At 45.3% G+C, this 26,634-nt stretch overlaps 1 protein-coding gene across 1 annotated transcript in view; it reads left to right on the top strand.

Annotated features, from left to right (window-relative positions):
• Positions 1-26,634, top strand: part of KCNK2 (potassium two pore domain channel subfamily K member 2) — an 845,778-nt gene that overhangs the window by 490,111 nt on the left and 329,033 nt on the right. The window lies entirely within an intron of this gene.

The following is a 26,634-nucleotide window of genomic DNA, read 5'->3' on the forward strand; positions in this document are numbered from 1 at the left end:
TGTGGATGTGATGAAAGTAGCAACCCAAACGGCAATTGTATAAGACTTCAAAATAAAGTAATTTCCAAAAATGCAAGCTGGGGTGAAAAGCAAGAAATTGCAACAATGTTACTTTGCAGGGATATGTCGTTTGAGAAATAATTGCAAAGGGTGGCTTATCAGTCTCTAGGGACCCTAAAGAAGATCCTGGGGTCTGGACCACACAAAAGTACTATAATTTCTTCTTGGCAGTTTGACAGCATTGAACTAATCCACTCATAGTTTGAATGAGGCGCTCCAGTAGCTGAGTTGGCATTGTGCTGGGTTCAATGCGAAGCTCTGTGTGGTTTGATGCTGCATTCGAGCAGTGCAGTTCAATGATGCCACCAGGAGCAGATCCACAGTTGAGCTGGGGTTGAAGCAAAGATGCTGGAGGTCTGATGCATTGTTCAAGATCTGGTGTTTCTTTTTTTTAAACTTTTATTTATTTAGCTTGGCAGCACAGGAACAGGTGAGCAACATACAAGGCAGATAAAATACAGTAACAGTATAGATAATACAGGTACACAGAGTCAGCTTACAGCTTGATTATGCACTTGGGGGATATATACAGAGTGGGTTCGGGACTGGAGAGACAGTAGTTCAGGAGGGAGAACGGGGAGGAGGGGGGAAGAGAGTTGGATATGTAGTGTATGATGCAGTATCCATAGAGGACATATAGGATCGAAACTTGAACCAAATATCTCTGGGTCTTGAGCGAATTGGCTGTAGTAGGGTCCAGGATTCTTTGGTGTTTGAGGCCCAAGTGACCGCCCTGAGCCACTGTGCATGGGTGGGTGGTGTAGGCCGAAGCCAGCAGAGTAGAATAGACTGTACTGCGAGTAGCATGCAGAGACAGGCCAGTTTTTTGGAATCTCGGCGGAGTTCAGGGAAGTCGTGAAACAGACATCTCGTTGGGGATGGAGTGACAGGGTGTTCAAGGATAGTTGACATGGTAGAGCATACCAAATTCCAGAACTGGGCGTGGCGGGGGCAGGACCAGATCGTGTGAATATAGTCAGCGGTATCATAGCCACATCTGGGACATCTTGGGGAGTGGTACTTAAGCATGTGATGAAGTCTGTTCGGGGTATAGTGATATCTGTGGAGTACCTTAAACTGAATTAACTTGAAGTGGGAGTTGAAGGATACCCCGTGTATACGTGCACACATTTGGGCCCAGCTTTCACCGGTTATTTCCAACCCAAGATCGTTTTCCCATGCTTGTTTCAATTTAGTGAATCCAGGGGTAGATCTAGTTTGAACCATAGTATAGAGTCTGGATACTTTACCCCTCGTGGGTGTGGGGGAGGTTAGCTCTGCAATTGCGGGATCATCTGGTGGTATCGCTGGGAAAGTAGGATATTTGCGTTTAAGGGTTTTCCGGAGAGACGAGTACTGGAGCCATATAGACGGCCTCCGTCTCAGGGACAGTGGGAGGTCTGGCCATTCAATGAAGTTGCCCTGTTCAGAAATGTCACGGATCAGCTCATATCCCGCCTCGGCCCATCAGCGAACTATGAGCGGTGATACATGTGGGACCCCTGGGAGGAAGTTCCAAAGTAGGAGGTTACCATGGAAGGGGTGGGCGATGCCTAGTCATTTCCATGTTTTAGTTAGGGCCAGGGACGTGCAAGCCACCGGGTCAAGTGAGTCCAGGACTGTCGGCATCGGTTTAATAACTAGGGAACAAATATCCTGGTCGCTTACCATCAGTTTTTCGAGCCTGACATGTGGGGGGGAGGTCCAATGTGCTGAACCAGTGTGACGTGTATTGGACTTGCGCTACCAGCCAGTATTTGTCAGGAGCACCAAAGCCACCACCTTCCATTGGGGTGGCCAAGGTATTGAGTTTAAGACGGACCACATCTGAGTGCCACAAAAAGGTGTTACTCATACGAGTCAGTGTTCGGAAGAACTCTTCAGCTGGCCATAAAGAGATGTTGGTGAACCTGTACAGAATTTGGAGTAGCACTATCATCTTTAGTATCCCTATTCTGCCTGCAAGAGAAATCTGTAGTCTACTCCAACCCAGTGCCTTTGTTGCAAGGTTCCTGAGGTATTTTTGATAGTTTTCTTCAAAGACCAATTGAAAGTGGCAAGCTATTACTATTCCGAGGTAGGTGAATTTTGACTGAGCCCATGCAAACCCAAGAGTATCAGGGGTGGGACGCGTGCAGTCTGTGAGCGGGAAGAGGGTGGATTTAGAGTAATTCACTTTGAGTCCGGAGATGTCTCCGAAGCGGATAACGTCCTCCAATATCGGAGCCAAATTGGTGGAGGGGGAACGGATGAAGAGAAGCGCATCATCTGCATACAAGGACACTATATCAGATTGACCTGCTGTTCCTAAGCCTCTGTGTGCATGGGATTGGCGTAGTATGTCCGCAAATGGTTCCATCGCTATGGCGAAGATCAGGGGAGAGAATGGGCAGCCCTGCCTCGTCCCTCTAGCGATTTGGAAAAGGGGAAAGCTTCGGTACTCAGTGCGGACCCTGGCCACTGGGTCAGAGTATAGCAGTCTAACCCAGGAGAGAAAGGAGGGGCCGTATTTGCACTTTTCAAGAACCCGCCAGAGTTACTTCCACGACAGAGAGTCGAACGCTTTTTGTATATCGAATGTGGCGGCTACTGCATGAACATTTGGGTTTATTCTGCTAATTATGTTGAACAGGTGCCTCAGGTTCAAGGAGGTAGAGCGTCCTGGAATAAAGCCTGCTTGGTCAGGATGAATAATGTGTGGCATGTAGGGGGCCAGGCCTAGAGACAAGAGTTTGGTGTAGATTTTGACAACGCAGTTAATGAGCGAAAGTGGGCGGTACGAACCGCATTGTGTAGGGGGTTTGCCAGGTTTGAGTAAGACAGTTATTGTGTCTTCGCGGAGAGAAGGGGGAAATGTGCCTGCCTCCACTGATTCCTCCCAGAGGGCTATTAAGCGGGGAAGTAGGAGTGATTTGTAGCGTTTATAAAATTCAGTTGGGATGCCATCTGAGCCTGGGGATTTCCCTGAGGAAAGTGAGTCTATGGCGTCTGAGAATTCTTCAGGGGTAAATGGAGAATCAAGAGAACCAATGGTTTCAGGGGAGAGTACCGAGAGGGAGAGGGCACCAAGGTAGGAGTCAATCTCCGGTGTGAGGGCCGTGTCTGCATTGACATATAAGGATTCTTAAAAGGAAAGGAATTCAGAGTTGACATCATGTGATGAGATGGCTAGAGAGCCATCAGGTCCTTCCACCACAGGGATGTGTGGGGCACCAAGCTTGCGTCGGGGAAGCCTAGCCAGGAAGTGGCCAGGGCGTTCTCCCTCACCATATTTCCTAGCAAGGACAGGGATGTCCAAGAATTTCAGCTCACGGTCCGTCAGAGAGCGAAACGTGTTGAGATCCACGCCTATGGATGCTAGGGTTGCAGGGGTTTGGTTTAGTAAGCATTGGGCTTTCAGGGTCGATAGTGTGGACTCAATTTCTGCGATATTCTTTGGAATTGTTTTGAGGATGCCATTTTCCTTTGAAAGTGATATGCCCATGATGTAAGCTTTAAAATATTCCCAGTGTGTAGTCTGCGAAGATACCAAATCGGTGGTTATTTCAAAGAACTCTTCAATGGCCGTCTCCAATTCGGAGCTAAATACAGGGTCAAGTAGAGAGTGAGGTTTCATTCTCCAGTGTCTAATCCGATCGCGGTCTGGGCCCCAGCAAAGGGTAATAGTCATTGGTGAATGGTCAGAAAGGGTTCTGGGAAGGATCAATAGGTGAATCACGTTCTTTATCAGTATGTCAGACACTAGCCATCTATCGATTCGGGAATAGGAGTCATGTACCGAGGAGTAGAAGAAATAGGAGCGGGAGTCGGGATAGAGAAGCCTCCATGCGTCGACCAGTGCAAGTCGGGGGAGAGATGACAGTGTAGTATAGGCTGCTTTGGTAAATTGGCGGGGTCTGGAGCCGGATCTATCAAGGTCCACGTCAAAAATTGTATTAAAGTCACCCCCCCCCAGAGAATTGGTATTAGAGGGAAGCTGTCAAGGAGGGATGTGAGATGTAAATAAAATTCTGGATCGTCAATGTTGGGGCCGTAGACATTTAGCAGGACCACCTCCCTGTTCTGAAGGGTGCCATGGAGTAGCACATATCTGCCCTGGGGGTCGATCTGTGAGGATATGTAATCAAACTTAAGGCTCTTGTGAATTAAGGTCATGACCTCACGGCTTTGGGTAGAGTAATTAGTAAAGTATCTTTGGGGGCCCCACATTTTGGTGAATTTTTCGCAGTGTTCGGTACAAGTATGTGTCTCCTGCAGGAAAAGGATTTTGACCCCATGACGTTCAGCCTGAAGCTGGAGTTGTCTCATTTTCTTATAGTTACCCAAACCCCACACATTCCAACTCATAAAAGTTAAGTTATCTTCGGTTAACAGTCTAGAAATATTCGTTGAGGATCAGTGTTTGTCAGAGCAATGACCCCGGTGGCTAATGGATCGGTCTAGCAGCCCTGCAATACCATTGGTTCACTGCCTCACACTCAACCCGCTCTGTGGATGCCAAACCTTTTATAACATAACACCCAACATAACCCACCCCCACTCACATCCCTCCCTCAATCAGAGGAATGATAACCCCATATCCCATTAACCAAATCCAAACCAGTGGCATCAACGCTGGGGGGGCCTGTCAACCGGCCTGGTGGCGATGCTCCAGACCACGGGGCAATTTAAGGATAAACATGGTGCCTAACAATAACGTCATGTGTAACTTGAAAAGGATTTTGTCCGAATGAGCATGGCACGGTCGCACAAATGATGAACCAATTTGTTCATGATTGAGAGGAATAGTCTCATAGGTTACTGACACAAAGCGGTAACTGGTTTTGGCAGCCTCTCAGCAAAGCGACGTAACAGTCGTTGATAAGTGGTGTAGAGAGAGGTTTAACCAGGGAAGTGTTCATCGATGAACCTGGAGGCCTCTTCTGGAATTGTGAAGAAAAACACCTGGTTAGAGTGTTCAACTCTTAGCTTAGCGGGGTATAGCATGGAGTATTTAACTCCATGGTCTCTCAGTCTCTTCTTCACTGCCAAGAGGGTCTTGCGCTCCCGTTGAACAGCCACTGAAAAATCGGGGTACAGGTGAATTCTGGCGCCCCCAACAGCATTTCGGCCCTTAGCTCTCGCAGCCCTGAGAAGGGAGTCACGATCTCGGAAATTCAGGACCCTGGCTATGATGGGCCATGGGGATGCACCCAGTTTAGGCTTAGCTGTCAGGGCACGGTGGGCCCTCTCTATAGCGAACTGCGGGGAGAGCTTGGGAGAGTCAAGGAGTGACAGCAGTGTGTGTTCGACATAGTCCTCCATCAGTTCAGTGACGTCGTCCTCGGGGACACCGATAATGCAAAGGTTATTCCGCCTCGAGCGGGATTCAAGGTCCTCATTCTTCTTTTCGACCTCGAGGACTCAGTTAGAGAGTGAGGAGACCTCCGTGAGGAGGGAGCCTAGGTCGTCCTCGATGGCGCTCACTCTCGTCTCGATCTCAGCCACTCTGCCGTCGGTTCTCTCCATATGGGCTTTAATAGAGGATATGGTACCATTCATGTCATCCAGTTTACTATGGAGCATGGTGAAGCCCTCCCGAATGTACTCCATCATTTTCTGAGAGTCTATAGGCTCCGAGGTTGTCGTGTTGGAGGGCTCTTGCTCAGGCGGATCCCCAAACGGCTTTGACGGGGTCTTCGTGAACATGTTGATCGGGCATTGCTTCTTCCCCGCTCCCTTAGTCATGTCGCCAAATAGGGGGCAAGCACTGAGGACTTGGGAGACATTAGCACTCCGGGAACAGGTCAGAGGGGAGAGTCCTAGGAGGTGAACTGAAGGACCACCTGAGAAGTTCCGGTCGACCAGGGACCCTCGGGGTGACGGTAGAGTGCAGATTTGCAGTAGACTGTGGAGTTACTGGGATACAATGGGTCGTTAAGGCATGGCTCCAGGGGAGACACCCCGGTCAGCCGCAATATGTGCACGTCAAGTGCTCAGCGGGCGGATCTCCCGGTGCAGACCGGCTTGGTGAAGCAGAGCAAGTAATAACAGCCAAATGGTTATGGTCTGCACAAAGGGTAAAGGACACAGTATTCTCAGGACCTGATGCAGTTGAGTGAGTCAGGGAGGCCACACATTATATCGGAGGGTAGTAGGGCCAGGTGTTCAAGGGCACAAGGTGTAGCCCGCTGAGAGGAGGAAGGGCGCCCCAGGCCAGGCGGTAGAATGGCAGCAAGAGTTAGGTACCGGGAGTCACCAGACACTTAGCTGGAGCGGATGATCCAGGTTGCACATGGCGTGGTGGGGGGACCAACCCAGTGCACCGTCGCTGAATATAGTTAGGTCCTAAACCCCGGGGCCATAGCAGGCATATAGTGCAGGGAGCGGGAGGCGAGGGGCCACAAGATGCTTGCTTTCCAGATATTAGAAGAGTAATGTTGCAACCCAGGCCGGGGGCTGGGCAGGGTTCAGATCCCAGGGCCACTTATGGGTGTGCAGTGGCCTTATCTAGTGGTGTGCAGCGCGAGTGGGGGTGCAGCCCGGGGACCCCGTGCCTCCACAGTGGTGCCTGCTGGATTGTGTTGGGGCGGGAGCCCCAAGTATCACAGGGTGTCGGTGGAGAAGAGGAGTGCGGCTCCAGTCGCGCAGGTGCTGGCAGAGAGGAGCAAAAAATGCCGGCAGTGTCTCCAGGGGGGTGGCAGTCTAGGGCGGAGTGACTGGCCCTAGAGGGACTGGTGAAGTGATCCCAGGGACTTACCGCAGCATCCTCGGTGCAGGATTGGCCTCAAGTACTGTGCGGAACACAAGCCTCGAGAAGTACCTCATCCGGAGCCCGAGGGGGGCAGGGCAACAGCACGCCACCCAGGAGGGGTAGCGGAGCGGACCGCTCTGCAGTCGGAATGGACATCCAGGTCCCGGGGGGAGATGTATGCGTGGAGGTCAGGACATTGCCTCTGTCCGGGTTACATCAGTCTATGTGGGAGAGGGGGAGAGGGGGAGAGGAGAGCGCTGAGCGCGCACGCCGCCCCTCCCCCACAGCAGGCCTCAAGTCCTCGGCACCAGTCCACGGTCCAGCTTCCCAGGGCTGAGTGTCGGTGCAGAGGCTAACTCAAAGCCCGGGAACCGACTCGGCACTCGTGCAGGCTCCTCAGCAGTGCCTGTCTGTGTAGAAGCAGGATTCAGTGTCGCACCAAAAGGAGTTTCACATAAAAACGGGGCCTCCCCGCATAGAGCTCACGAATCAGGCGCCCCAGATCTGGTGGTTTAAAAGTGTTTGCAGGGGTGAGCTTCTTGTTTGAGCAGGGCAGAAGACATGCCCTGCTAGTGTGATGCAGTCATTAACTGGGTCAATGCAGAAACTTAGCAGTCAGAGATTTAACTTGAATACCAAAGGCAGCAGAGAGGGTCTTGGATGGGTTGAAGGCATTCAAGCACATTCGGCTTGAGGATTGTTTGTAGAGGCAGAACAAAGGAATCAAACTGCTTTGTCTTCTCTGGATCTGTGAGTTGGAACAAAATTCGGCACTCCCAATCTATGGAGACAAGTTGGCACCTGCTGGAGTCCTTCACCTCCAGTGAGGAGACTGGATACAGGTGCAGCTGGCAGACAGGTGTAGCTCTTGATCCAACAGCAGTCACCTCCAGTTTTCCCTGGGGATGGTTAGGGGACAGAGCTTGCCTCTGTTTTGGAACACCTGTCTTCCCCTTATACCTGGAGGATTTTGAAAAGAGTGTTCTCCCAACAGGGTCCAAACAAATTGTTCTTGACTTGAAGATCCAAAAGGAATTAAAGAAAGAGTCTGAGACCTTTCTGTACAAAGGTTAAAGGTGGCAGGGAATTGGGTAAACGTGCTCTGCTTTCCATGGAGTAGAGGCATCAGGAATAAAAGAGAAGCTCACAGAATACCAAGATTGAGGTACCCTTCCTCCTGGCCCCTCTGCTCTATCTGACTATTCTAACTTCACCTCTTCCCAAAACTGCAGCTTCAAAGGTCCTTTGAAATGCAACACTCTGGTGTGAATATAGCTCTTTTGTTATGGACGGGCCTCTTTGAAGCCTGCTTCCCAGGAGCTCTCCTGCCGAGGACTTCCTGTGCTAGAGAGAGGGGTTACCCAATATTTTAAAGGATCAAAGAGAGACAACTTTCCTGCCTATTGTCCTGCTGGCTACATCAGTGACAGGCAGTCTTGCTGTGAATCCACATAGCTTTTTGCAAAGCTCCTCTGAGCTCACGAGGTTGAAATTAGTATGATAAAAATCTGATGTGGCTTTAATAATTGAGTGCATTATTACTCACTAGCCCAAAGCAACAGTATTGCTGATTCTTAATGATTTCCCTGCCACCAGAGAGATACCAGGCCCAATTATTATGGTTTTAGATCAGAGGTACAGATTTAAAAACAACCTTTGTCTGCATTGACTTTGCTGCCACAGCAGCTGTCAAACAGGGCACCTGTGAGCTTTGAACCTACTCTATGACACTGAAAAACAGGCGCTGCTGATCTGGAGACTAATGCAGCAGTGACAGGTGTTCACTATGCTTTTTGAATGGAGCTTTCTGAAAGGGGAGTCTGATTAGCAGACTAACTTCTCAGAGATTAGCCACATCATTTAGTTATCAATAAAAAATCAAAAAAGTCAGGGCTTCTACATCTTTACTAGATGGCATTCCTTCACGCATCCTTCTACTACTTCACCTCCTGCCATTTTTGCACTTGCTTTACAAACATCATCAGAATTCACACAAATCTTAACACCTGTCTTAGTGTAGAGTCTAGTGGTCTTCAAACTTTTTAGGCCTGCCCTCCAGCCCCCAGCAAAATGTGGGTAGGCCCTCCAAAAAATGCCAAATGGACAGAAAGCCCAAATGGCTATGAACTATTATGCGCCGTCACCACACCCTACTCCCAGTATAGTCCCTGGGATCCCCCACCTGCTCCTATCTCAGTCTCTGGACTCCCTCATCCCACTCCTAGCACAGTCCCTGGGCTCTCCCCACCCCACCCCACCACATACTCTGGGCTCTCCAAACCATGCTCCCACCATTATCCCATGGCTCCCGCCCATCCTGCTCCCACCACAGTCCCTGGGCTCCCACACCATGCTCCCAGCACATTCCCATGACCAGTGGTAGCTGGTGAATTTATTAAGTGGAGGGGCATAAATATGTCCACCAGATATGCCATAGCGACCGAGCACAGCGAGGGAGCACCAACCAATCAAGGGAGTTCAGGCGGGTTTTCTGCCCCGTTAATTTATTTTTTAAATAATAGGTTCAAATGTAGTATTTTAGAGCATACTTTAAAAAAATGGGTAAAAAGCCAAACAGTTTGCAATTGGCGCTGGTGGCCTAGCGGGCAGGCATGATCTTTTTTACTGGACATCTATGATAGATATCCAGTAAAAAGATACCATCCCTGTCCCCTGGGCCCCACAGTGCCTAACACAATCAACATGATTATGTGTGTATGCATGGTGCTGGGGGTGCCAAAGGAAATCATGGTATTTTTGACTGGACATCTATGATAGATATCCAGTAAAAAAATACCATCCTTGTTCCCTGGGCTCCACAGCGCCTCAGAAGGAGAGCTGATTTTGGCAGGTGGGTAGGGGTATTGTGCAACAAAGGCATTTTTAAAATGCCTTTGCTGTACAAACCTCCTTCCCCCCTCTACCCCCTACTTGCCAAAATCATATCAACAGACCACTGAATCCAAACACACACACACACACACCGACACACACACAAACATTCACACAGCAATCACTCTATCATTCACACGAGCACCCATCACCACAAACTCACTCATAACACAAGCATACATGCATCCATACACATATTTAAATACAAAATAAATGAACATAAATGTACCTTCTGCAGGGGCCTGTGAGTGGCTGCTGAAATGCCCCGCTCCAGGCTGCTCTGTGCGTATGTGCAAGGAGGTGCAGGGCTCCCCCTCGCACATACAGACATGCAGCGCCCCACCCAGCATTTCCATTGAGCTATGCAAGGCTGGTGAAGCAAAACACTCCCAGCCTTGCATGGCTCAGTGAGCATGTGCGGTTGGGGAGCTGAAATTAACTGTCAAAGAGAAATGGCTGTTTCCCCCCTTTGACAGTTCAGCCAGCCTAGGCGCACTCCGTCGACTGGAAAAAGCAGTGACGGAACGCTTAGTATTTCACTGGGCTGGCTCTGGCTCTCACTGGGTGAGGGGGCCACTGGGTGGATGCCCCCCTCGCCCATTATGGATGAGCCACCAGGCTCGTACTGGCCTATAGGGCAATAGGGCAATGCTTGTTCCAAAAATGCAAAATGCTAGTGTGGGCCAGTCAAAATGGGCCACTTCTTTGGCCAATATGGCCCAGTTTGATGAGTTACTTCACTGTGCAGCTAGTAGTTTTGATCATTGTTGCTAAATACATATTCTTTAAATATCACAATGTGCTTACATTTTAACAAAAAATCACCCCCTTTGGTACTATTCAAACACTTTGTAACTAAAGGAATGAATATCCATTTACAACTGCGGGCCACTTTTTCATTGGTGCTTGAGGCAGTGTTATGCTCCAGTTTGAGTTTGACCATGTGAGCCTCCGCTGCCCATTTCCAGTCTAAAATAAATATATATATATATATATATATGTACATATATATATATATATATATATATATATATATATATATATATATATATATATATATATGTATATATATATATATATATATATATATTAATTACATGACCACGGTAGTGGCCATGTAGTTATGGTTAAGTTGGTATTTCCATAGGAAGAGCACTTTTTGGGTGGCTTATAACTTCGCTCCCCCTGGACGAATCCTCACCAAACTTTGCAAATAAAGTATTTTGGTCACTCTGAATTTTTTTTGCAAAGTTTGGTGAGGATTCGTCCCGGGGGGGGGCAAAGTTATAGGGGGGGTCTCAAAACTTTTTTTTTCCCCATAGACTGAATGGGAAAACAATTTTGCTCGTGTCTACAGCCCAAACCGCTGGACGGATTTTCACCAAATTTGGACCAGGAGCAGCAACTTGGTCCCGAAAGCGTGCTTTTGCAAATTTGGTGAAAATCCGTAAAGTAGTTTTTTTTAAAATGACCAAAAAGTAGGTCCAAAAAATGAGTGATATCTGTGTTCGGTCCGCGGACACACTTCCCTGTTCGCTCCGCGGACAGTGTCCTGATTGGCCAATCGGCTTGCGCGATGTTCGCGGACATGCAACGTGTTCGCTGATTGGGCGGCGTGGAGCGTGAAGCGCATCAGATTTTCAGTAGCGCCCGCAATCTTGGATATGCGGTCGTCCGCGGACAGCGCAGTGAAACTTAGTTCAAAATTTGTATTTAGTAGAGTGTGTTGGTGTGTAGGAGTGTTTTGGGAGGGTGGGAGTGTATGAGATAGGATGAAAGTTGTGTTTGTTTATGTGTTAGACGTTCTTTTTGTGTTCGATTTGTCTGTGGACATCACGGGTGTTCTGAAATGTTCTAAATAAACTGAATGGGGGGTGTTTTGAGGACTCAATATGTGTCCGTTTTGTTCGCAAGCAAACTGAAACTGTTCTAAGAACACTCGCAGTGTCCTGAAATGTTCGCAAATAAACAAAATGGGGGTGTCCTGAGGACGCTGTCCGTATTGTTCGTTGTCAAGTTGAAAATTTTCTAATAACACTCACGTGTCCTGCAATGTTCGCAAATACACAAAATGGGGGTGTTCTGAAGACGTTGTCGAACACTCGCTGTGTCCTGAAATGTTCGCAAATATGAATGGGGGTTGTGGCTGACAAGTTGAATGTGTTCTAAGAACACTCGCGGTGTCCTGAAATGTTCGCAAATAAACAAAATGGTGGTGTCCTGAGGACACCTGTCCGTATTGTTCTCTGTCAAGTTGAATGTGTTCTAAGAACACTCGCGGTGTCCTGAAATGTTCGCAAATAAACAAGATGTTGGTGTTCTCAAGACGCTTCTAAGAACACTCGCGGTGTCCGGGGAATGTTCGTAGGGGGTGTCCTGAGGACGCTGTCCGTATTGTTCTCTGTCAAGTTGAATGTGTTCTAAGAACACTCGCGGTGTCCTGAAATGTTCGCAAATAAACAAGATGGTGGTGTTCTGAAGACGCTTCTAAGAACACTCGCGGTGTCCGGGGAATGTTTGTAGGGGGTGTCCTGAAGATGCTGTTCGTATTGTTCTCTGTCAAGTTGAATGTGTTCTTAGAACACTCATGGTGTCCTGAAAGGTTCGCAAATAAACGAAATGGGGGTGTTCTGAGGACACTGTCCATATTGTTCGTTGTCAAGTTGAAAGTGTTCTAAGAACACTCATAATGTCCGCAGACATTAAAAGTTTCCATAGACCATAGTTGAAATGTTTGACTCTATGGATGTGATATGCTGCGGTGGTTGTTGCCAGGGCATAGAGTCTTGGTTGCATGGCCATTGGCCATTTGGCCATTTGGCCATGCACCCAAGACTCTATGCCCTGGCAACAACCACCGCAGCATATCACATTCATATTTGCTTATAACTTTGGGTGAAAAACAAATGTATAAGGAACAAAGGTATTAGATACTATGGACGTGATATGCTGCTATGGTTCTCCTTATTATTGTATACTTACTGTTTGGTCTAGTAACCGGAGTACATGTATTTCTTGTTAATTTCTGTGATAAAAGAAAATAGCATGTTAGTATTAGTATTTTGTAATGACTTATTACATTGTATAATCAATATACTTTTTTTTTTGGACCCTCATATTTATTAGATTACAAATCAGAGTCCTGTGCAATTTGCTCAGTTTCTGTATTTGTTGCTAAAATCAATGGGTCTGAGGGAGAAAAAAAAAATCCATGTTGGATTAAAAAAAAACCTTTTTCTGTTATGCTACAGTTTATTTGTTTGTTTGTTTTCAGTGTTCACTTGTTGTTTCTGGCTAATGCTTTATACTTTGGCTTGTTGTATTTTTTTGGAGCAGTAACATATTATTTATTTGTTTTGATATTATAAAATTTTGGAGCAGTTAGATACCAATTGGCGTGTTCTAACTGTCTATTTTTTTGATATATTTTAGTGGTATTGATTTATCTATTTGGATATTGTTAAATTTTGGGACAGTTAGATACCAATTGGCGTATTCTAACTGTGTATTTTTTGGTCTAATTTAGTGGTATTCATTTATCTGATTAGTTGTTGTAGAATCTTTGAGCAGTTAGATAGCTTTTGGAGTATTCTAACAGTTTATATTTTTTGAACACAAGTTTACTTAGGGTTTAAATACAGTTTGGTTATCAAATTTTGGTTTTAAGAACATCAAATAAGCGTTTGTAAGTTTTCCTGGTAATCTCTGCTTTAGAGTAATGGTACTATCATTACATTGAAACCATCCACATTTCTTTTTTATATATGCAGTGTAGTGCCCTGAATTGGTTGTGGCTCCTGCGTGGTAGATTATACCTATTGTTGTGAAGGTTTTCTTACCAAGTGATATTTGACCATGTGTGAATCCAGTCAGCTTGCAGTTGTTTTTGGTACCATCTGCATTGTAACGTAGAAGCATTAGTATTATGTATTTACTATGTGTTTGTATTACTAACGTGGAGCGATTATCTGAATTGCAGGTAGAGCATAATCTACCATGGTTTGCATTTTGTACAAGTCGCTGAAATGGAATGGATTCACAATTTGGTATTGATATATATATGAAGCGTTCATTGGGGATTTCTTCTTGTGTCACATTGTTGCAGAGAGTGCATGTATGTTTCCACATGTATGAAATCTGAAATGTTTCATTTATGGGTATGTTTTTGTTTTCCAGTACTTGTAGTAAGTACATTAGACATTCTTGTGGATCTTCCTGTGAGTTTATAGTGAATTTCACCATTCCAGCACAGTAGTCCAATTGTTGTCTTATTCCATAAACACTATACGCGTTGTCAGGATTGTTTGCTGCATTTCTGTGAAGTACTAACATTTGCAAACACAATGGGTCTGTACTGTGTAAGTAAATGTTGTCAACAATTGGTGGTAATTGAAATAGAATATTCATTGCTACATTTGCATAGCAACTTACACCAACTATATTTGAGAATTTAAATGGTCCAGGTAGTTCTGTATCTAACTGCTTTTTTTGGAGTTTGTCTTCCTTCTTTAAAGAAGTACCTGGTTTACTTTCCCTAATTGATTCTTTTTTGCTTGTGGTACTTGATGAAGTATTAGTTTCTTTTACTCTCTTTGGAGGATTTGCAGTGACATCCTGTTTCATTTCTGTTTGATTTATTTTTCTTTTATAACGTTTTACTTTTTGTGGAACAGAATATGTGTTTAGGTGGGGGGTGTATAGTGAGCGAAGTCTATTGTATTCTAAAATGCAAGGAATATCAGCGTTTATTTTACTTGCATCAAAGTTGATTAGAAATAGACCGTCAAGTGTACGTAAGCGTGATAGTGCTACATAGCTCATGCCTTCTTTAAAGACTGTGTTACCAATATCTATCATTGCTTTGTCTAGGGTAAGACCTTGTGATTTATGAATCGTGACTGCGTATGCAAGAGTTAGAGAAAATTGTTCTCTGCGTACATACATATCTTTGAAGAGAAGGATCTAGCTGTTTAGCATCCTATCCTTTTTACTTCTGAAAGTTTGTCAAAGAGTATATTGACAAACTGAATTTTGTTGTCGCGTGGGTATGTTTGAAAGCCAACAACTGTACCCAGTGCTCCATTAACTAGTCCTTGGTCCACGTCAAGGTTACGTTCAAGCATTGCTCTGCAATTTAAGGATCATTTTAATATCTTTTCTAAGCCTGCTGTGTTTGAGATTGATTTTTCTAAACTATTTAGTCTTGTTGTGGCTTGGTCACACATGGGTAGTGTCATACCAGGTACATCTAGTTTGTCTGTGGCGCTAATCTCCATGATTGGTTGCATTTCTTTACTTAGCATGATTTCATTGAATTTGAAACAGCTTGCAAGAGTTGGCATTAAGACCATACAATTGACATTTTTGTGGGCTAATTGTTCCATAACATCTGTAGCACATGCATTATCGCCATAAAGTGCATTAATGTGCTGGGTTTTCAATATTGCTTCTGCTTCTTTAGAAAGTATACCAACTCTAATACTTTTTAAAATGTTGGCATAAGTGAGATCTGCAGATTGCCGCATGTTTTCTGTTAATTCTCTGTATTGGAAATGTTGTCAAAGGTTGACATTTCCAATGCTGCCAACAGTTTTACGGCAGAGTTTGTGTCCTAATGTTTTAAAAATAGGCTCACCTTTTACTGGTGTTACTTGAAGCAGATCTCCAAAAACAATAATGTGTTTTCCTGCAAAGAGCTCTTCATAGTCTGTTTTGAGTACTTCTTGTAATCTGAGGTGAATGAAAGCTAACATCAGGTTGGAGACCATGCTCACTTAATCTATTAGTAGCATTTTCATTTGTTTCAATACTCTGAGTAATTCCATTGCAGCTTCTGCAGAAAGTTTGTAATAGTCTAATTTGTTCTGGTGTTCTACTGGTAATAGTAGTAATCAGTGTAATGTAACACCACCTATGTTGTAGGCAGCTAAACCTGTGGAGGCAGTGACAACAGCTGACAGTTTGTTGTTTGTCAATTGTTGAAGGAATTTACTGATGATTTTGATTAGGAATGTTTTGCCAGAACCAGCTTCACCACTGACGTACAGTAGTATAGGTTTATAATTATGGCAGGAACATTCTTTATTTTCATGTTGTACACCATGTGCAATTTGTTTTGTTACTTCTTGAAAAATGCTACGTTGTTCATTGTTTAGTTTTGATTGTAGTATAGTTACCCCCACCCCCCGCTCATGCCCCGTGTCTCTCTCCTGTTACCCCCCACCCCCCGCTCATGTCCGTGTGTCTTTCTCCCACCCGCCCACCCCCGCTCATGTCCGTGTGTCCCTGCTGTTACCCCCCACCCCCCGGTCATGCCCCGTGTCTCTCTCCTGTTCCCCCCACCCCCCGCTCATGCCCTGTGTCTCTCTCCTGTTGCCCCCCACCCCCCGCTCATGCCCGTGTCTCCCTGCTGTTGCCCCCCGCTCATGCCCCGTGTCTCCCTGCTGTTGCCCCCCAACCCCCTCTCATGCCCCGTGTCTCTCTCCTGTTGCCCCCCACCCTCCGTTCATGCCCCGTGTCTCCCTGCTGTTGCCCCCTGCTCATGCCCCGTGTCTCTCTCCTGTTACCCCCACCCCCCGGTCATGCCCTGTGTCTCCCTGGTGTTGCCCCCACCACCCGCTCATGCCCCGTGTCTCCCTCCTGTTACCCCCCAACCCCCTCTCATGCCCCGTGTCTCTCTCCTGTTGCCCCCCACCCCCGGTCATGCCCTGTGTCTCCCTGCTGTTGCCTCCCACCCCTCGCTCATGCCCCGTGTCTACCTGCTGTTGCCCTCCACCCCTAGCTCATGCCCCGTGTCTATCTATCCTGTTACCCCCCACCCCCCTCTCATGCCCTGTGTCTCTCTCCTGTTACCCCCCACCCCCTCTCATGCCCCGTGTCTCTCTCCTATTGCCCCCCACCCCCCGATCATGCCCCGTTTCTCCCTGCTGTTTCCCCCCACCCTCCGCTCATGCCCCGTGTCTCTCTCCTGTTACCCCCACCCCCCTCTCATGCCCCGTGTCTCTCTCCTGTTACCCCTCACCCCCCTCTCATGCCCCGTGTCTCCCTCGTGTCCCCCCCACCCCCCGCTCATGCCCCGTGTCTCTCTCCTGTTCCCCCCCACCCCCCGCTCATGCCCTGTTGTGTTCTCTTTATACACCCCGCCTTCCCTTTCCATGGTGGCCATCTTGGTAAAAGATTTTCCTTCCTGCACCTGCGGCGTCCCGGTTTGGGAAGAAACATCTTTTTTTTACCACCTGGGGTTGCCACTTTGAGGACCTAAGATGCTAGTGGTCTTCATCTATTGAAAAGGATGTTATGGTGACGTTGCACTAATAAAAACCTATGAAATGCAGTAAAAAAAAATGGTGTTACAGGGACGTTATGGTTAAGTTGCACTAATAAAAACCTATGAAATTCAATGAAAAAACTTTGTTAAAGGGACGTTGTTAAAGGGACGTTATGGTTCAGTTGCGCTACTAAAAACCTATGAAATTCAGTGAATAAAACTTTGTTAAAGGGACGTTATGGTTCCAAGTAAAACCGAAAAACCCTTGAAATTCACCAGTTATGGTAAGCTAAGCAACCATAACTCATGCCACCACCGTGCACTGCTAAGACTAACACCCAGGACATCAAAGATGACATCACAAATGGCATTGATGACATCACTGATGACATCACATTTGCATTTACTTTTCATGAAATGTCTGTTCAAGGGATTCTTATTATAATGTTGAGAAAAAAGTGACAACGATCATTGGAATAAATATCATGAGCTACGTAGTGCATTAAACAATGCATTGATATAAATGGCATTCTATTATGAAGTTCTTTACAGTATAGTAAGCTACTCATGCAGAAACATAGGCATTGTGTGCAGCATACATGATGAAGGTATAATATTCATAATGTTGATATGTTGAATAATGAAATGATAACTGTTTTCTTATTAGAGTTTTGTGTACTGTGAAATATGTAATAAGTAGCTAATAAAACCCACGTATTATATAATTGCATTATTACAGACAAAACATAAAGACACAATAACACAGGGAAAGTGAAGTAAGCAAAAAAGCAGAAGTAGTAGCAGCGACAATTCATAACTATAACTGATTATTTTTATGCTAATAAAAGATTGCTCTGTTTCAAAGCTGCTATTTACCCTATGTATATGTATCACATGATGTGACTGGACCCTAAGGAAAGTAGTGTGAGTACAATGTATACAAATATGAGCATATACAGGGAAAGTATAGTAATAAAAAAACAACAGAACTATCAGAAAGTGCTGATAACTCTACTGATTATTTTAATGCACAGAAAGGATTGCTGTCTTTCAAGCTTGTGTCTTCCCCTATGTATATGTTTCATATGATATGACTGGACCCTAGGGGAATTACTGTAAGACCATACTTGAAGGATAAGTCTACAAATATAGTACGTTTACAATTTGTAGTTCATGACTGTTACTGAAGAAAACCATGTGGCCTAGATATGTCAGTAAAGGAAAAAAGAGGGAGACAGACATGTGATGTCATCAGTGATGTCATCAATGCCATTTGTGACGTCATCTTTGATGTCCTGGGTGTTAGTCTTAGCAGTGCACGGTGGTGGCGCGAGTTATGGTTGCTTAGCTTACCATAACTGGCGAATTTCAAGGGTTTTTCGGTTTTACTTGGAACCATAACCTCCCTTTAACAAAGTTTTTTTCACTGAATTTCATAGGTTTTTAGTAGCGCAACTTAATCATAACGTCCGTTTAACAAAGTTTTTTCACTGAATTTCATAGGTTTTTAGTAGCGCAACTTAACCATAATGTCCCTTTAACAAAGTTTTTTCACTGAATTTCGTAGGTTTTTAGTAGAGCAACTTAACCATAACGTTCCTTTAACAAAGTTTTTTCACTATATATATATATTACACGGCCATGGTTAAGTTGCTGTTTCCATAGGAAGAGCACTTTTTGGGTGGCTTATAACTCAGCTCCCCCTAGACGAATCCTCACCAAACTTTGCAAAAAATGTATATGGGTCACTCTGATATTTTCATATTGTGCTGGTCAGTGAATAAAACCACCTAGCTTACATTTTTCAATGCACCAAAATAAGTGAGGCACACATGTGATGTCATCAGTGATGTCATCAATGATATTTGCTATGTCATCTTTGATGTCCTGGGTGTTAGTCTTAGCAATGCACGTAGATGGTGCGAGTTATGGTTGCTTAGCTTATTATAATGGGGGAATGTACAGTGGTGTTTGGATGCACTGTGAAGTATAACATTCTTTTAGTGATTTTTTTTTACTGAATGCACATATATATGTATGGCAGGGAAGGAAAAGAAAGGGGCTAAACAAGTGATGTCATCATTGATGTCATCATTGACATTTTAGATGACATCTTTCATGGTCTGGGTGTTAGTGTTAGCAGTTTACAGGGGCGGTGGCAGGGTTGGGGGCTTAGTTTACCATAACTGTCGAATTTCAGGGGTTTTCCGGTTTTAATTTGAAGCATAAAGGGGAGGTGGAAAGTATTTTTGTAGTGAAGTGTACATGTTTTTGTTAGGGCAACTTAACCATAACATCCCCTCAACAAAGTTTTTTTTGTGAATATATACATTTATTCAATGAAAAAACGTTAAAGGGATGTAATGGTTACAAGTAAAACCGAAAAACCCCACCAGAAATTCGCCAGTATGGTAAGCTAAGCAACCATAACTCGTGCCACCACCGTGCACTGCTAAGACTAACACCCAAGACATCAAAGATAACATCACAAATGCCATTTCCTTAGCCTGGATGACCTCCTTCCTCTCCAATTGGCCCTCCCAGGTCCAACTGGGGTCCGTTCTCTCCACCACCTTTTTCTCCACATGGGGTGTTCCCCAGGGCTCTATCCGCTCACCCGGATTCTTCAACCTTTACTTGGCACATCTGGCCCATCTCATGGCTAACTTCTCTCGTAACTTTCAGTGTTATGCGGATGATACTCACCTCTCCGTCAGGCTCCTCTCAGCCTCATCTCCTCTCTCGCTCATTGCTGATTGCCTATCCGTGATTCAGGAATGGTGTGTCTCTAATGATCTCAGCCTAAATGCCAGTAAGACTGAGATCATTCTCATTGGGACCACTGCTCCCGCTTTCCCACTTTTACTCTGGCCGCCCCTACTTGGGCCCACTACCTGCACCTTCCTGCGAGGCAAAAAACCTTGGTGTCATCTTCAACTCCACCCTCTCCTTCTCTCTTCACATCACGGACGTCTCTAAGAAGTCCCACTACCAGGTGCCCCTACTTAGAGGTATTCTTCTTTTTCTCACTTTCCCCCAGAGGCTCACTGTCTCCACAGACCTGGTTCTCACTAGGCTGGACTACTGCAACAGCCTCTTTCTGAAATCTGCCTGCCTCTACTCTTTGCCCCCTGCAACTAATTCAGACTTGTGCTTGGCTTCGAACCCAGGGATCTTATCTCTCCAGTCCTGACATCTCTCCACTGGCGGATGCAAGGATCAAGTTCAAGACCCTCTGCATTGTCCTCAAGGCTTTCTGGGGCCGGGGACCACACTACATCCAACTCTCTGTTCCCAAGCACTTTTCTTCTCAAGCCCTACGCTCATCCCCCTCCAACTCACTTAGGGTCAGATGCTTCTCCAGGCTGAGAGTGGGAGGTAGTTATCTCTCCTCTGCTGGTGCCTCCCTTTGGAAAAGCCTCCCTGCCTCTCTCAAACTTGTCCAGGATCACCTCAGGTTCCGGAAGCAACTCAAGAATTTCCCTTTCAACTCTGCTTTCTCTCTCTCTCTCCCCTGCTGATGTTCTTGTCTGCTGCACTAACTGGTTACATGGCCTCCATCTGAATTTAAAAGAGACCAGGCTCCCTCACGGCCAGTAGCCCCATGCACTGCTTTCGGGCCTACCGCGTACTAGGGACTGTATCTGTAACCCTATAGTCCCCTGCCTCCCTGCATTTACTTAGAACCGGCCACCCCGGCGGCACTTGCTGGAGCTTTGCTATTGCACTCTCCCTTTTCCTTGCCCTGGCACTTCTCCTCTCCCTTCCCCTTGCCCTTGCACGATCTGAATGACACAAGGTCTACTAAGATAGTTTTTTTGTTCACCTTTGTCTTCCTCTTGCTTGTCTTGTCACGCCTAGAAACACTTGTATTCATGCGCGTTATAAATGATTTATCATATCATATAATACATTCTCACAATATACGAAATTCCATTTGACCATGCATGGTTTATGCTTGTTAATTTTGGTCAGCAGTGCACATGGCGGTTAAGGTGGTGAGGTGGTGTTAGTCCCCATTTCTGGGGCTTTGGAGGAATTACCATGAGCGGCTTTTGCACTGTGGTAATTAAGCCGATTTCTGGCGTTAAAGTGCTTTAAACTCGGTATTTGGCAGAGCGCTAAAATTGTGTGAATTCCATTACCGCCCAAAAAAGTTTCAGTAACAGAATTAGCACCACTTTTTGACTGCTCTGCAAAATTCAGAATGGGGGTCCTCGGCTTCCACTGCCATGATTTCATTAGCTCATGCATAGTTTATGCTAGTTACTCAGCGCTGGGCATGACAGTAAAGGCAGGATCTAGAGGCCAGTGTGATTTGTCAATGTCGCAAGTTCAACCCTTTCTCTCACAGACCAAAGCGGCTCTGCCCCATACGTGTTGACATGCTTGCCATACTAGCTGAGGCAAGCATGTCTTTTTGTCCCATTAATAAGAAAATAAACCGTATCTAGACGTTCCCTTGATTTGTTCAGGGCATTCGTTCAGTGTAAATTGGCTTTCACTGCCATGACTTGTGCATGTTTAACACCCACATATTTTTATAGAAACCTATCAAGTGTGCAAAATCCCAAAGATCTTTTAGTAGCCATGTTCCTTGTTGACTATTGTTTAGCTTTTAGCCTATTAAAATATTCATAAAACTGCTTCAAATACTATGCATGGACCATACGATACAATAAGATACGATTAAAATAAAACATGTACATATTTAACTATTTCTTATCTATTCATAAAACCTCACTAGGCAGCTAACAACTATTTTGTCATCAGATTTTAACATTGTATCAACATGCTTGGCGACTCACACACACATTTTACAGTGAACAATGTCAAATGTGTCCGAATAGCCCTGTGAAGACTTGGGTAAAGATCATTAAGACCAATTGGTGTGTTAGTTTGTTACCTGAACAACTCTGTACAACTGACTAAAAGAAAAAGGCTCCAATAGCCTCGGTTGTCCTGCCCGCTCATATCTGCCCCATCCCTATCAGGCCGGAAGGGTTAAGATATCCTTCCGGAACGAAGCCCGCCGATGTTTGGCAAAGTCTCTGCACCGCTGTTTGAGGCCGTCTGTGGTTCAATGCTATATTGTATCCTCATTCTCTTCCAATCCTCAGTCTTAATATCTAAAACATTGTTCTTTTCCCCCTCTTGGTACAGTTCTTCCCGCAATTATGCAATGCTGCAACCTGCTTTGTCCTGACTTTCATTACAATCAGTGTCCAAAGTCTTTGTAGATGACTTTTCACTCAAGTCCATCCTGGCACTTGTTTATTCATTTCTTTGTCTTTCTCGTTTTTCTAAATGTTCAACATCTTTCTTGGCTCTACTGTTCATTGTGTCCTCATTCATCCTGTCTCACTGCTCATCCTATTCTCCCCCTCGGCATTCTTCCTTTCGTAACCTGTCCAACCGTATCTACCCCCCTGTGTACACTATCTTTCTACTGTCAATATTGCTTTAGGGAATGTGGGTTCTCTTTGCAGTAAGGCCCACTCTGCTCTCGACTTGGTTTTTCATTTTAACTTGCCCATTTTGTGCATTACTGAAACTTGGATTTATTCTATTAGTACCACTACTCCTGTTGCTCTTTTCTCCAATTCTACAGGTTTTACTTCTCCTGCTGATTTCCCTGTGTTTTCATCTTTTGAGTATCAATTTTCTTGTTTTACAGGACTTTTCTTTCTGTGCTCCTTCCCTGAATACCCCTCTTATTCTTCTTGGAAATGTCAATCTCCATCTGTCTTCCACTCACTCTACTGTCCCTTTAGTATCTATCCTAGATTCCTATCTTCTGTCTGCTGTCCCTTTTGTATCTCTGGATCCTCTCTTATGTAATCTTTTCTTCCCCTCTTCCTATGGCCTTTGTGTCTGCCCTGCCAATTCATCCTTCCAACCATCATCTACTCTCTTTTTTTGATTATCCCAGCTTCTATTCAACTGTTATCCCCTGCTAAGTCCTTTCTTTGTCGCGATCCCCACACATTGCATACATCTTCCTTCATATCTACCTGCACTTCTTCACTTCCCTCATTATCTGATTTTGCTTTGCTTTCAGCCGATGCTGCTGCTTCCTCTTTTTCCTCTTCTCTCTTAACCACTGTCATTTCTCTATTTTTTTTCCCACCTATAAATCCCTGCAACCCTGGCTTACTCTTTTACATTTTGCATTTGATGCTGCTCTTCTCTCTGCTAAGAGTTTCTACTTTTCTAATCTTCTGCACTCTTACTCTTCTCATCCTGGTCTTTTCAAGACACTGGGCCTCATTCCGAGTATGGCGGTAAGGGATAGCGGCCACCGCTAACGAGAGCGGTGGCGGTAATCCCTTACCGCCATACTCCGAGTTCCCTTTGCGCCATGGAGGTTTTAACACCTGCTTTTAGCAGGTGTTAAAAACCATGGCGCTAAGGGACCTTGATGTTAATTACGCCACCGTAATTTACGGTGGCGTAATTAACACCTTCCCCACTCCCATTATGCCCTATGGGGCAAGAATGGGAATGGGGAAGGGTAAATGGGGATTGGGGAATTACCGCCTCGCCAACCTTGGAATGGGGCGGTAATTCCGCCATCCACCAAGGCGCTGCCGGTCCGGGTACGGCGTCAACCAAGGCGTTAATAGCGCCATTGGTTAGCGCCGTACTCGGAATGAGGCCCACTGGGTCTCATTATAAGTTTGGCGGTAGAAAGGGCATGGCTACCGCCAAACTCGCTACTGGCCCCGGCACCCGCGAATGGGCCATTACCGGCCCATTACGAGATGAATGGTGCCTGTGTAATCACAAATTCTGCTTGCGGGTGCTGGTCTGCACGCCTGGTCAGTGTGGCAGAGAGGTAACAACATCGCCAGTAGCACTACCGCGCCGTTTTTGCCTTTCTGCCACATTTGTAATGAGGCCCACTGTCGCATTTTCTCTTGCATCCCTCTCCTGAGCCCACCCTTTCTTCTTCTCTTTCTGCTATTGATCTTGCTTCTTAATTTTCTCCTATAGTCACTTTCCTTTGTCCTGTTATTACCCCCTCTGATTCCTCCCGTCCATCCCTCCATTCCTCCCTCTATCTTCATCTTCTGCTTCTTTATCTCTCTTCACCCTTCCTTGTGGCTGCTCTTATCTCTGCTTTACTGGCTAAAGCACACCCTATCTCTGCCCCTCTTAATCCTGTTCCGTCTTCTCTTACTGTAATAGTCTATCCTTTTCTCCTTCCTTTTCCTATTACTTGGTTCAACAACTCTCTGTTAACTTCTGTCATTCCTTCCTCCTTTATACATGCAACAATTTTTCCCATTTTGAAAAAGCTTTCCTTACACTCCTCTATTCCATCTCACTTTCATCTTAGATCCCTTCTCCCGCATCTGTCTAAACCTTTTTAGTGCGCTGTTTATTTTCAGGTTTCTTCCTTTATCACATATAACTCACCTTTTCCCCAGTTCCAATCTGGTTTTGGCCCCACGATCTTACAAAAACTGCTCTTCATTAATTGTGTAATTCTTTACTTTCTGCTCGCTATATTAAGCACTGCTCTGTCATAATACTTCCTGATCTCTCAGCAGCGTTTGACACTGTTGACCACTTTCTTCTGCTTTCCTCTCTTGGCTTCTCTGGTTCTGTTCTTAAATGGTTCAAATCATATCAAATTGCACTTATTCTGTCTCCTGGGCTGCTAATGCCTCTCCCACCATCCTTGGTCCACCTACTATTTTCCCTCTCCCCTTTTTCCTATTATCTCTTCTTTCAGGCTTTCACACCATGTCCATGATGACGACAGCCAACCTTTTGATCTTTCTCATCTCTGATCCATGACAAAATATCCTCTTGCCTAATAGCCATCCATTCATGGATGGCTGATTACTTTCTAGTCCTAAACTCTTCTAAAACTGAGGTTCTTTTCTTTCCTGCTTCTAGGATTCCTCCTAAACTTCCACCCACTTCTTTTTCTTCTACTCCCTCTACTTTATCTATTTGCCCTATGGCTCACCATCTTGGAGTGTATCTGGATTCTTTCTTCACTCGCCACTCACTGCACATCAAAGCTCTTCTATTTCCCACTCCTGTCGTGCACATCTTAATTCTTAATACCATTTGAAAATGTTGGCCTTGTCGTTCTTGTCTTATTCATGCCTCTAAACTGCTGGTATTCTCACTAATTTATTCATGTCTTTTTTACTTCTCTTCTCTCCTCTTTGGCCTTCCTGTCTAACACTTAATTCCTCTTAAATCTATTTATGATGCTTATATTCACCTACTTTTCGCTCTGTTTTCTCACCATTCTATCTCTTCTGCTCTCTTCTATTTCTGTTGGCTTCCTTTCCATTCCTGCCTTAAATTCAATTTCCTCTGTTTAGTTTTCAAATCTCTTCGTAATCTTTCTTAACCATATCTGTCTTCCATTGTGTCCTTCTATTCCCTGCTCTCTCCGCTTAAACTTCTAATTTCTTCTTACTGTTCCTTGCCCTTCTTGTACTCAATCATGTTTCTGTTTTATTTACTCTGTTGGCCCTGCTGCACTTGAACACAGTTCTGCTTCCCATGTTTTCCCTTTCATCTTACCCTCTTTTCCATATTCACCTCAAAGACTATCTTTTCTCTGCTTACCTGTCTTATTTCGTTTTCTCTCCATCGTTTGCATTTCAAGTACAGTGTTTCATTTGTTTGGCGCAAAGCATGGTATAATTACAAATAAATACAAATACAATACAAGTTGGAGCATCAAAACCAGCCCAGAGGAGAACATCCAATCCAACCCTTCCAAAATCTCCTGACTAGAGATAACGACAACGAAACAGCTGAAGCTACACTCTAGCCAGAGCCTGCAGACTAAACTTATAGCACTTTGCAAACATCACACTTAGGGTAATTTTGAATGGATCTTTCACCTCAGCTCTACTGCTTTGCTCGAAAGCCGCGTTCTGCTAGGGAGGGACAGCCAAGACTGCACATAGAGCGCTTTGTGCACTTTATGCTAGGATTGGTTTTCGTTGGATCCTCCTCCTCAAGTTCTATGAGGTCCTAGAGAGCTCAAGGTTCCCTTAGGGCTGGACTGCCAAGATTGCACTTTTAGAATTTTTCACCCTTCATGAATGATCCGTTTTTTAACAGATCCTTCTTGTCGGCTCACCTGCAATCAAAGAGAGCTCAGTTTGCCATTAAGGCCAGCCTTTGCTCTCCTCCCACTGAGGTTTGAATCAGTTCACGGTCCATCTGTTGCAATGCCGCCTCCTTTACATACATCTCGTATCATTCCCACTGATCAATACATCCTTCTTGGAGAAGAGGAACAGGGAAGAGATCATGAACCAATGTGAAGACACATGTGATGGCATCAGGAGCGGGAACAAGAGGTGGAGCTCATAATCCAAACTGTCAGACCAAAATGAGTCATGTTCCCAGATCTACATTTTCTGTGACATCCTCTGTGTGGCTCCCATAGGACTTAATGGATCACTGCACCAGGAAGACAACAGGAGCTGGGAGTTGAAAAATGGGTCAGAATGGGGTAGGATGGAACGGGAACATAGGTCAAGTGGGGAGCCCTTCCCATGAAATAATAAAAGAAGGGCATTAAGAAACCTCCCCCAGGTGTGCTGTAGTCCAGCCACCCCCATAACATAGACAGAATGGTCAGAACCAGAAGTGTGGAGAACAAGCAGCTCAAGGAGTAGTGGTGTTTCACAAGGCA

Source organism: Ambystoma mexicanum, chromosome 4q (genome assembly GCF_040938575.1).
Source record: "Ambystoma mexicanum isolate Mex_15411 chromosome 4q, UKY_AmexF1_1, whole genome shotgun sequence".
NCBI classification, from domain to species: domain Eukaryota; kingdom Metazoa; phylum Chordata; class Amphibia; order Caudata; family Ambystomatidae; genus Ambystoma; species Ambystoma mexicanum.